The sequence below is a fragment of the Hyla sarda genome, chromosome 10 (genome assembly GCF_029499605.1).
Source record: "Hyla sarda isolate aHylSar1 chromosome 10, aHylSar1.hap1, whole genome shotgun sequence".
Lineage (NCBI taxonomy): Eukaryota > Metazoa > Chordata > Amphibia > Anura > Hylidae > Hyla > Hyla sarda.
Genome location: NC_079198.1, coordinates 92,487,037 through 92,500,041, shown reverse-complemented (window position 1 = coordinate 92,500,041; position 13,005 = coordinate 92,487,037).

The window sequence follows — 13,005 nt, the reverse complement described above, 5'->3', positions numbered from 1 at the left end:
GATGTGCTGGCCGCACGAGAGATTTCTGCCAACCTGCAAGAACTCATCCATTTGGCTACCCGCATTGACATGCGTTTTTCTGAGCGACACCAAGAGCTCCACCAGGAAAAAGACTTAGATCTCTGGGCACCTCTCCCACAGTATCCGTTGCAATCTACGCCTGGGCCTCCCGCCGAGGAGGCCATGCAAGTGGATAGGTCTCGCCTGACCCAGGAAGAGAGGAATAGCCGTAGGGAAGAAAATCTCTGTCTTTACTGTGCCAGTACCGAGCATTTCTTGGTGGATTGCCCTATCCGTCCTCCACGCACGCACCCAGCTCACGTCGGTGTGGCGTCTCTTGGTTCCAAGTCTGCTCCTCCACGTCTCACGGTGCCCGTGCGGATTTCTTCAACTCCTCCTTCTCAGCCGTGGCCTGCTTGGACTCTGGTGCCTCTGGGAATTTTATTTTGGAGTCCTTTGTTAATAAATTCCGCATCCCGGTGACCCGTCTCTTCAAGCCGCTCTACATTTCCGCGGTCAACGGAGCCAGATTGGATTGCACCGTGCATTACCGCACAGAACCCCTCCTGATGTCTATCGGACCCCACCACGAAAGAATTGAGTTCTTCATTCTCCCCAACTGTACCTCTGAGGTCCTTCTCGGTCTGCCATGGCTCCGGCTTCATTCCCCCACCCTTGATTGGACCACCGGGGAGATCAAGAACTGGGACTCTGCCTGCCACAGGAAGTGCCTCTCCCCCCCTCCCAGTCCCATCAGGCAAGCCTCTGTGTCCCCTCATGGCTCCCATCCTTGTGTCTCCCTGCCCCGTGCCAAACTTCACCCTCTGCCCTCCCTTCCCATTCCAACTCCTGCTGTACTGCCTCCCGTTGAGGAAGCCCCCCATTCTTTCCCGGTGTCCTCATCCCAGGGGAGGCAGTTACCGGACAAAAAAAAGGGGAGACCTAAGGGGGGGGTACTGTTACGCCTAGCGCTCCGGGTCCCCTCTCCTCCCCGGAGCGCTCACGGCGTCTTTCTCCCTGCAGCGCCCCGGTCAGTCCCGCTGACCGGGAGCGCTGCACTGTCATGGCCGTCGGGGATGCGAATCGCACAGCGGGACGCGCCCGCTCGCGAGTCGCATCCCAGGTCACTTACCCGTCCCGGTCCCCTGCTGTCATGTGCTGGCCCGCGCGGCTCCGCTCTCTAGGGCGCGCGCGCGCCAGCTCTCTGAGACTTAAAGGGCCAGTGCACCAATGATTGGTGCCTGGCCCAATTAGCTTAATTGGCTTCCATCTGCTCCCTGGCTATATCTGATCTCCTCCCTTGCACTCCCTTGCCGGATCTTGTTGCCTTGTGCCAGTGAAAGCGTTTAGTGTGTCCAAAGCCTGTGTTACCTGAACTTCTGCTATCCATCCTGACTACGAACCTTGCCGCCTGCCCCCGACCTTCTGCTACGTCTGACCTTGCCTCTGCCTAGTCCTTCTGTCCCACGCCTTCTCAGCAGTCAGCGAGGTTGAGCCGTTGCTAGTGGATACGACCTGGTTGCTACTGCCGCAGCAAGACCATCCCGCTTTGCGGCGGGCTCTGGTGAAAACCAGTAGCCTCTTAGAACCGGTCCACTAGCACGGTCCACGCCAATCCCTCGCTGACACAGAGGATCCACTACCTGTGAGCCGAATCGTGACAGCGACGTAATAACGACACCAGAAAGCGAGGCCCGGACCCCAGAGAAGATGCAGAAGACACCGGAGGATCGCGAAGTGGACCCGGAGAAGCGGGGATAGGTAAGTGAACCTGTGCGGGATGCTTAAACTGCTATCCGACAGCAGCTTAATCATTTTGCGCTGTCGGATAGCAGTTAATGCGATGGCCCCAACATATAAAAGCATCGTATGTCAAAGCTGACATCGACATGCAATGGCCTCTGAGAGGCAATCGTATGTCGATTTGATCATATGTCGGGGCCATCGCATGTCTGGGGGTTACTGTATTTATATTTACTGTATGTGAAATAAAGAACAACGTGCTGGTTATCGGGTTTGTCTGTTATTATCTATCAACCAGTGCACTTCAATTTTATGATTTTTCTTTAAGCTATATTATGACTAGCTACTAGTAAATAGGTTGATGGTAGCCCACAAATGAGTTTACGCCCTTTATTTGCTTGGGACTGTGACAGTAGTAGGACCCGAACTGTCACAATGGTGGCACAAGTTATATTTCAGGACCCTATCTAATTTTGCAATTCATTTATATATTGATGTAGTGTTTAATGCATATTTTTCCATAAATACTTTTCACCCGATTTATTCTTTTTTTTAACTATTTTCCCTGTTCCTAGGCCTGGGCTTTCTCCTCTTATCATTTTCATATGGCTGCAGTACCTAGTCCAGTATGTGCTCTTACTGCATTTTAAAGCGCTCACGTACTCACATGTATCCTCCATCTATCTCTGCTTGGAACTATGTATTGAAGTTTATTCATCCACAAACATGTACTTGTACAATGCCTCCTGTGCTTGCCCTTTACTGCTGGCTCTGAACCTGTGCCACCTTCCATGATACATCTCTAAAGAGGCCTGTGGAAAATGAAAGAAGCAATCTGATTGGTTGCTATGGGCAACTGCACCACTCTTCCTCTGCACAGGTTTTGATAAATCTCCCCCACTGAGAGTACTCAGACTTGACTGCTGAGTTTGGAATAAAAGCCAAACTGATCAGGTAGTACAGTGCATCCACACCCGTTGAGGTGTTACAAAGATGCAAGGTAACCTGTAGGCATTAAAAATTACAGTAATAGTAAGAAACATTCCACTATAGCCTAAAGCTTCAAATAATACAGTGCCTCTGTGTATGGATAAAGTTATAGTCTCGTACAACATTAGTATTTGTTACGCCGAGCGCTCCGGGTCCACGCTCCTCCCCGGAGCGCTCGCAACATCCTCGCAATTGCAGCGCCCCGGTCAGACCTGCTGACCGGGTGCGCTGCGATACCTCTCCCAGCCGGGATGCGATTCGCGATGCGGGTGGCGCCCGCTCGCGATGCGCACCCCGGCTCCCGTACCTGACTCGCTCTCCGTCGGTCCTGTCCCGGCGCGCGCGGCCCCGCTCCTTAGGGCGCGCGCACGCCGGGTCTCTGCGATTTAAAGGGCCACTGCGCCACTGATTGGCGCAGTTGGCTTAATTAGTGTGTTCACCTGTGCACTCCCTATTTATACCTCACTTCCCCTGCACTCCCTCGCCGGATCTTGTTGCCATTGTGCCAGTGAAAGCGTTTCCTTGTGTGTTCCTAGCCTGTGTTCCAGACCTCCTGCCGTTGCCCCTGACTACGATCCTTGCTGCCTGCCCCGACCTTCTGCTACGTCCGACCTTGCTCTTGTCTACTCCCTTGTACCGCGCCTATCTTCAGCAGTCAGAGAGGTTGAGCCGTTGCTGGTGGATACGACCTGGTTGCTACCGCCGCTGCAAGACCATCCCGCTTTGCGGCGGGCTCTGGTGAATACCAGTAGCAACTTAGAACCGGTCCACCAGCACGGTCCACGCCAATCCCTCTCTGGCACAGAGGATCCACCTCCTGCCAGCCGAATCGTGACAGTATTAATGTGTTATGTTCTGCCTAAAAAAAAAAAAAACAATATACTGATTAACTATAAAGCCCAAATACTGAATAACAATACAGAAAAGTGTTTATCTGTCTGCTTGGTGTAGTTAAAAATAGATAAATGCTCATCTTTGTTTAATTCTGGACGACACTTAGTAGTCTGATGGTACGTTATGTCTGCCTTTTGAACAGATTGTGAATGACTCGGCTGCTCCCATGATCTCAAGAGAAGTATTTCATCATGACTTAGGATTCTGCATGGCAGCAGCAGGGACCATATCGCTCCCAGCATGTTCACAGAAGCTATGATCTATGGGTTGAGCAATAGGTACCAGATGTGGAGCAACATTACAATATCAAATGTGTATTTTGGGAAATGGGTTTTGGAAGTCATGGGATGAAGTTTAGGGCAAATGTTCCTAATGGCTGATCTCTGAACTAGTAGTGAAAATCAGACCCTTTTGGATCGGAAACATATTACTGCAAATTTCTCTACCATGTGAGATGTATTTATTGCCATTCAATCTCATCCACTAATTATAAAAGTAGTTTATATGAGTATAAAAGTAGTTTATACTAGGGTTACAGACCTAGGAGGCTCATGCTCTCTCATGTCTTTAATATTACCAATCAGTGCGTATAATCATTGCTCCCTACTGTGGCTCCTACATCCCTATTCGTCTCTTACAGTGTTGGTTTACTGGATCATTTCATTTTCTATCATGAGCCTCAATGCTTCCATTATTTATAATTCTCCATTTCAGTATTTTCTTCTTTTTGATGTGTTATGCCTGTATAAATAAAATCCTGTGAATTGAAGCTTTTACTGCATTGGTTGTGACTGTGTAGCAATATTTCTTTTGTGGAATCTAAACATAAAACGTAATAAAATTAAACTATGGAAACTAAAGTGTTGTGGACAATATTTCTTCTTTACAGCTGCCTACCCAACATAAACAACACTTTTTTGAACATCTGCATTATAAATTAAATATTCTGCACAAAACTAAAAAAACAAGGAGTTGTGTTGATAATGCTGATAAAGACGCTTTAAGATACACAAGGAATGGCTGGTCCTCACAAGTTCAGTAACCATAACTTACATTGGTATTTTTCTTTGTCAAGTAGGTAAAGGCCTTTTACACAGACATGTGGATTATACCATTTCTGGACGGGAGAAATAGGATTAATCAATGCACAACACACATTCCATACACACATTCTAGGCATAGGACTTGCCTCCCACCAGGGAGGCTGGCCTAGGGTAGAACTAACTCTAGACCAGGCTCCCTGGTGAAAGTAAAGTTAAGGGGGTACTTCAGCCCTAGACATCTTATCCCCTATTCAATGGATAGGGGATAAGATGTCTGAACGCAGGGATCCTACCGCTGGGGAACCCTGCGATCTCCCTGCTGCACTCGGCATTCGTTTAGAGAGTCAGGTGCAGCGCTGGAGGCTCCTGATGTCATGGCCATGCCCTGCTCGTGACATCACGGTCACGCCCTCTCAATGCAAGTCGATGGAAGGGGGCGTGATGGTCGTCTTGCATTGAGGGGGCGTGGCCGTGACATCATGAGCATGGCGTGACTGTGACATCACAAGCCTCTTCCCCGCAGTGCCAGCCGTCCATCCGACATGTCCAGTGCACAGGATGTCTGGGGTGCCGTAGCAGAGATTGCAGGGGTCCTCAGCTGCAGATAGGGGATAAGATGTCTAGGGGTGGAGTACTGCTTTAAGTTTAGTCAGTAGAGGTCTTGTTTTCCTGAGAAGATCTGGTAAGATTCTGTGCTGCCTATATTTGAGGGAGAATAGGTCTAGCAAGGCCTAAACCCAGGATTATTTAGGAGTAATCAACTCCTGTGCAGACTGCACTCTATCCTGGTGAACCTACTCTAACCTTAGGAAAAGCCACAATGAAAAACAGGAGAGAAAGAGAGGAAGATTTTCAAGAGTATTTTAGAAGTTGTCCAAATGCTTCATAGTCTCAGCTTAGGTCCTTGCAGTGCTTTAAGAAGGTCCTAAGGACTTGTAGCTGCCTAGCTACCTAACTAGACCAATAGTCTAGTGATTACACACAAAGGTAGAACAAAGAACTGCAAGCACCAGAAACCCTCACATTCTGCTTTCACTTCAAGAGGGTGTCGATTGAGCATTCATGTTCTGTGGAAGATTTTTTCAATGTAAAGACAGTTGTCTTTTCCAATGATCTCCAGTGTTTTGGCTTATGTCTTCCCCTTCCAATCACAGGCACCACCCATACTGTCAGTCAGGCACTATACAGGGTGTGCCCCAGGGGAACCGTTACCTTCTACATCAGCTGTGCAACCCTCTCTTCACTGTACCAGCCTACAATGCATGGGATAACTCTGTGGAGAAAAACTGGCTATTGTGAAAAACTGATCATTTGCAGAGTTTATGTTACATGCAGTGACATGAACTCACTATTGCCTCCAGCTTGGCCTCATGGCTAAACGTCATGTCACTGGAGTGCCAGTGCCTTCATCTCACGCCAAATGCATATCTGATCACTTACTGTATTCATGCCGCACTGAATCTACATTTCCCAGCAGTCAGTGAAAGCAGCAGTTTACACTCCTCCCCATCCTATGCACTCACCACCACATACTTTATCATGTAATACGGACCCCTTGGTTGCTTATCTGAATATTTTTTTCCTTGCCTGACTTTTCAGTTTGGGTAGAAAGCCTTGTTGTGGCAGACTTATCTTTCTGCCATATTTTTTCCATTTTCTGATTATGGATTTTATGGTGCTCTGTGAAATGTTCAAGGTTTAGCATATTTTTATAAACTTATGACCTAACCCTGCTTTGTACTTCTTGAACATTTTATCCCCAACCTCTTTGGTGAGCTCCTAGGTCTTCATGCTGTGGTTTGTTGAGTAATGCTCTCTAACAAACTCTGAGGCCTTCACAGAACAGATGTATTTGGACTGAGATTAAATTGCAGACAGCTGGACCCTATTTTCTAATTACGTGACTTACAAATGTGACTTGTGAAGGCAATTTATCACACCAGATCTTTGTTATGAGTTACAAAGTAAAAGGTGTGAATACATAGGATCTCAACACAGATTATTATTTGTAAATAATTTTAATCCATGTAATATTTCCCCCCACTTCTAAATGATGGATTATTTTGTGTATTTTGTGTTGGCCCAATGCATAACATCTGTGGTTACACCATGACAAAATGTAAAAAAAAAGTCCAAGGGGGGTTAATATTTATGCAAGGCACTGTAGGCTTCAGAGCTGCTAAACCCTGCACAATATACAGAAACATTGGAAATATGGAAATGTTTTGCAATGATAGAATATCATTATTTTAAAATTATAACCTACCAACAATAGGGTGACAAGTCTTTATTCTATCTCTATGGCTAAAACGGTATTGCTCAGAAATGCAGAATGAAAAAAAAAAAAAAAGACTTCCACTGGGAGCAATGAAATATTTAACAGATGAGCAAGTGTTCTCAATCCATCCCGCCAAGTCGCCTTACTGTTCTTACATTATTTGGACTGCTTTTCAGCCTCAGTGATGGCTCCTTTGTAATGTGGTTTGTCATTTAAAAATGTGCTGTCATAATACTAACCCATGATCACATTGTAACTAGTCCAAAACATTGTTCATAAACTCTTTTATTACACTTTATATCAATTTTGAGTATCCTATTTACTCTATAAGAAATAAATGAGTCTAAATGTGTAGAAAAAAAGAAAAAAAGAAAAACAACAAAAACATATTACACATATTGGACACTGAAAGAAAATGTCAGTAGCAAAACAGTTAAAATGTGTTTATATATGTGTGTGTGTTTGTGTGTGTATGTGTGCGTGTGGAGAGGGGGAGTTATAAAGACCATGATACACTAGATCAGTGCTTCTCAAATAGTGGGGCGTGAGGCTATGTAAAGGGGGGCCCGACTCACTCGCAAGCGGCATCCCACACGGCGTCGGTTGCCTAGCAACTCTACGGCTGGATCTTACTTACGGCCCTGGGTTGCCAGTGTGGCTGCCTGGGAGAGGCGCTTTGAACTCCGGCGTGGTGCGCTGCTACGTTCAGACGTGAGGTCACCGGGGTGACGTGACCTTACGTCTAAGCGCAGCGGCCCACCATGTCGGAGTTCACTGTGCCACCGAGCAGTGCGCCCGCCACCCTGCTCTCTCTCGTACAGGCCCTGCTTGTACTTAGGTACAGATCCCTGCTGGTCCTCCAAGTAAAGAGCCCTGCTTGTTGTCAGTGTACAGAGCCCTGCTTGTTGTCAGTGTACAGAGCCCCGCTTGTTGTCAGTGTACAGAGCCCCGCTTGTTGTCAGTGTACAGAGCCCCGCTTGTTGTCAGTGTACAGAGCCCCACTTGTTGTCAGTGTACAGAGCCCCGCTTGTTGTCAGTGTACAGAGCCCTGCTTGTTGTCAGTGTACAGAGCCCTGCTTGTTGTCAGTGTACAGAGCCCTACTTGTTGTCAGTGTACAGAGCCCTGCTTGTTGTCAGTGTACAGAGCCCTGCTTGTTGTCAGTGTACAGAACCCCGCTTGTTGTCAGTGTACAGAGCCCTGCTTGTTGTCAGTGTACATAGCCCTGCTTGTTGTCAGTGTACAGAGCCCTGCTTGTTGTCAGTGTACAGAGCCCTGCTTGTTGTCAGTGTACAGAGCCCTGCTTTATGCCAGTGTACAGAGTCCTGCTTGTTGTCAGTGTACATAGCCCTGCTTGTTGTCAGTGTACAGAGCCCCGCTTGTTGTCAGTGTACAGAGCCCTGCTTGTTGTCAGTGTACAGAGCCCCACTTGTTGTCAGTGTACAGAGCCCTGCTTGTTGTCAGTGTACAGAGCCCTGCTTGTCATCAGTGTACAGAGCCCTGCTTGTGCTCAGTGTACAGAGCCCTGCTTGTTGTCAGTGTACAGAGCCCTGCTTGTTGTCAGTGTACAGAGCCTCATATGCGTTAATAAGGATACAATGTTATGCAGATGTGTACTTATAACAATTTTATAGACGAATGATACTATTTACACTATGCACTGCAATAGAAAAAGATGAGCGGCAAGAGCTCCTTACTAAATTTGTTGCATCTTTCTGAAAAGACTATAACAACCACAAAGGGATGCCAAGAGGAAAAAAAGTTTCTGTAATAAATATTCGGTGGGCAGGTAATGCATTTACCTTCAGGTATTGTGTTCTAGACACTATATACAACAACATTTTAGACCATAAACAAAAGGGAAAATGCAACAAACTGTAGAACAATTAACCCCAAAAGGGGTAGTAAAACCCTTAACCCCCCCCCCCTTTGTCACAAGTATACAAGTATAAAACTTAACTTTTAATGATATTTGTATATGAGAGGTTGTGCTCTGGGCACAACACCAACATTATAATATATGTGGCCAGAAGCTGCCTGTATCAACCTGTTTTTTATGGCTGGGATGGTACACAACCCTGCAAAGAAGATCCGGGTAGAGTACTGGACAGAAGCAAAGAAGTACACTGTTTCATGGCACTTTCCACTGCCCCGGCTTAACAGAACCGTCTATTTTCATCGGTCCATGGTCAATGGTCCATGCTCACCAAAGTCATTAGTTTATTAAGTCAGGGGTTAAAGTGCCATGCAATAGAGTCCTTCTTTGCCTTTGTCCAGGATTTTCCTTGCCTCTTCTTTTCAAAAGAGTAAGTTATGTTATCCACAATGCCATGAGAGGCCTGCCCCTCTCCTGAGAGGCCTAATTTTTGAAAAAGGATGCCCGCTGCATAAAAAGGGTGAAAGGTAGCAATTTTTTAAAACAAATTCAAGAAAACTGACATACAAATATAATAAATTCCCTACCTTTCCAGACCAGATGGTAAACAAGGGTATGTATAGGGGTTCATCCTTTTTCCTGAGGACACAGTTCAATACAATCAAACTTGGTGATTGTTGGGACATATTTGGCACAAGGTAAATTAAGTGCTCTTGTGGCTAGTCCTAATATCAAAACCAGCCTTACTGCTTATAACTACTGTAAAAGGTTCACCTTATTGGTTAACCCCTTAACGACCAGGGGTTTTTCCGTTTTTGCACTTTCGTTTTTTCCTCCTTACCTTTAAAAAATCATAACCCTTTCAATTTTGCACCTAAAAATCCATATGATGGCTTATTGTTTGCGCCACCAATTCTACTTTGTAATGACATCAGTCATTTTACCCAAAAAATCTACGGCAAAACGGAAAAAAAATCATTGCGAGACAAAATTGAAAAAAAAAACAAACGCCATTTTGTAACTTTTGGGGGCTTCTGTTTCTATGCAGTCATTTTTTTTGGTAAAAATTGACACATTCTCTTTATTCTGTAGGTCCATACGATTAAAATGATACCCTACTTATATCGGCTTGATTTTGTCGTACTTCTGAAAAAAATCATAACTACATGCAGGAAAATTTCTACTTTTAAAATTGTCATATTCTGACCCCTATAACTTTTTTTATTTTACCGCGTTTGGGGCAGTATGAGGGCTCATTTTTTGCGCAGTGATCTGAAGTTTTTAGCGGTACCATTTTTGTATTGATCACTTTTGACTTGTTGATCACTTTTTATTCATTTTTTCATGATATAAATAGAGACCAAAAATACACAATTTTGAATTTTTTTGCGTGTACGCCATTGACCGTGTGGTTTAATTAACAATATATTTTTATAATTCAGACATTTCCGCACACGGCGATACCACATATGTTTATTTTTATTTACACAGTTTTTTTTTAAATGGGAAAAGGGGAGGTGTTAAATGATCTTTATTCATTTTTTTTCACTTTTTTTTTTGCAGTGCTCCCATAGGGACCTATAACACTGCACACACTGATCTTTTACATTGATCACTGGTTTCTCATAGGAAACCAGTGATCGATGATTCTGCCGCTTGACTGCTCTTGCCTGGATCTCAGGCACTGAGCAGTCATTCGGCGATCGGACACCAGGAGGCAAGGTAGGAGACCCTCCTCGTGTCTAACAGCCACAATTTCGCCGCGGCGATCCCGAACAGCTCCCTGAGTTAACCATCATGGTTTCACTTTCACTTTAGACGCAGCGTTCAACTTTGAACGCCGCATTTAAAGGGATAATAGCGCGCTGCACTACCGCGCGTTATTAGCCACGGGTCCCGGCCGTTGTTAACGGCCGGGCCTGACCAGCTGTGACGCGGGGCCACATCGTTAAAACATCGTTAAAACTCAATTTTTTCCTACCGACATAAAAGTAGGGCTATTATAAGAAGAGTTGAAGGATATGTGAGATGCACCTTAAAGGGGTACTCCACCGCTAGACATCTTATCGCGGGGGTCCCTCCAATCTCTGGCTGATGACTGGCTATACAGGGGCCGGAGTATCGTGATGCCACGGCCTCACCCCCTCAATGCAAGCCTATGGGAGGTGGCGTGACGGGGATAAGATGTCTAGGTGCGCAGTACACCTTTAAGTGTAGAATCACATGTAGCAGTACCTCCCTGCTGCTGGGTAGCCCTGTGTATCTGCTCATAGAAGAATATGCAGCATATTTCCTGCTGTGCAGCTGATTGTGCGCAGTGTGAAATATGCTGTGTATACACTTCGTGTGACCATATTAATTTAAGTTTTCCTAGGTAATATAATTACAAAATATAGAGATGCAGCAGAGCTGACATTGTCATCCAACTCAACTAAGTATGATATCAGAATGTGTTATTTGTGGTTTTCCATAGCACTAAGGTAAACATATGTAATTGCAAATAGGAGCTGTCACATGATGATTTACAAGGAGCCTTCCTGCTATATATCTGGCCTGTTAAATAGGGCATCATAACCTTTACATAATCCTATTACATTTGACAAATGTCACAGTGCTCTGAATACCTCACCATCACTTTACAGCCAAAGGGAAAGGATCAAAGCCTAGGCATTCACCATCAGTTTAACAATGTGTATTGCAATGATTAGGAATCCTTGATGGGATGCTTGACGTCCGGAGAAGATTATGTACAGTATGAGCTATCAGATGATGGCTTCAACATTAATCCTTTCGGTGCCAACAGGCAGTCAAAGGTCTAGCAGGTTGATTGAGACAAGATGAAATATTCTTACAATGATTTTTCTGCCACTCTGCAAATTAACATTGGAAAAAATGCTGAAGATTGCGGAAAAAAAAAAAAAAAAAAAAGAATATGTAACAATTGTTTTAAAAGGACACTGTGCAAGCAAGATCCCAATTGCAAAATCTCTAAATGGGTCTGGACCTTTGATATACCACTTACTGTCTTTTTTATGTGTCTGGTGCCTTTGAACCCCATTTTGCAGAAATGTGAGCCTGTACAATGTACTAATATAGGGTGCCACCAGATGGCAGTGTATTATGCAGATGCTGTCCCCTACAAGCTATGATCTGATTCTTTATGCATAACTCTGTGAAATCATAGGCATACAATAGAACATAAATTATCCTAAATAATTCTATAGGTGACTTCTTCTGGCTCCATACAAACTGAACTATTATACAGGGGTACTACCACATTTTAGTAACAGTTTCCAAAACTTTGTCTTGTTACAAAAAAAAGTGATATATCCTTGATGTGTCCAATTATTTTGGTCCTAACATATATTACAGCGTTTTCTTCTATGGTGTTTTTTTTTTTTTTTTTTTTGTGCACATTGGTGTTTATTGGTGTAGGGCTTTATACCAATGTTTACAAAATCTTATAAATCTTTGTGTTGAAGTATAAAATGTATTATTAAAGAAAAACAAATAAACAAACAAACAAACCTAAACAATAAAAACATAATCACAACTCCCCTATGATGTCTAATAACCCAACTGTGATTTTTATGGCATTGATTTCTCTGCTTCTACCATTGTGACAAGGGCCTTAGGTCATATATAAGAACATCTTACGAGACCCAGTTGGGCACCAATGATGTTGGTAAAGGCTAAAAATCCCAAGTAACATACAGTGCAACCTTGAAACATGATACTTTATCTCAGTCTAACATAGCTTATAAAGCCAGATAAGACGCAGAAGAATGATACAATCAGATTGTAAACTATTAAAGAAATATATAAGTCAAATTAATCCTTATGGAGGAAAGATCAAGTTTATGACAAGAAAGCTGGAGTTGTAGACAGATTTTGCCTTTGCTTATTTATTAAAAATATAGGATCTAACACTCAAGATATAGGCAAATTTCAACACCACCATATTGTAAAACAACAAGCGATGAAAAGCAGCAAAATAGCTATTTCCATATTCACTTCTTTTATGGAATTCAAAGTGAATTGATGATCAAATAAAGCCTAAACTTTAATATGAAATACAATTGCTTAGAGGAAATCTGTCACTAGTGTCACCAGCACTAACCTGTAGGTGACACTGATGACAACGATACTTACCTTGTCCCGTTCCATGCAGGGGATCTCCTAT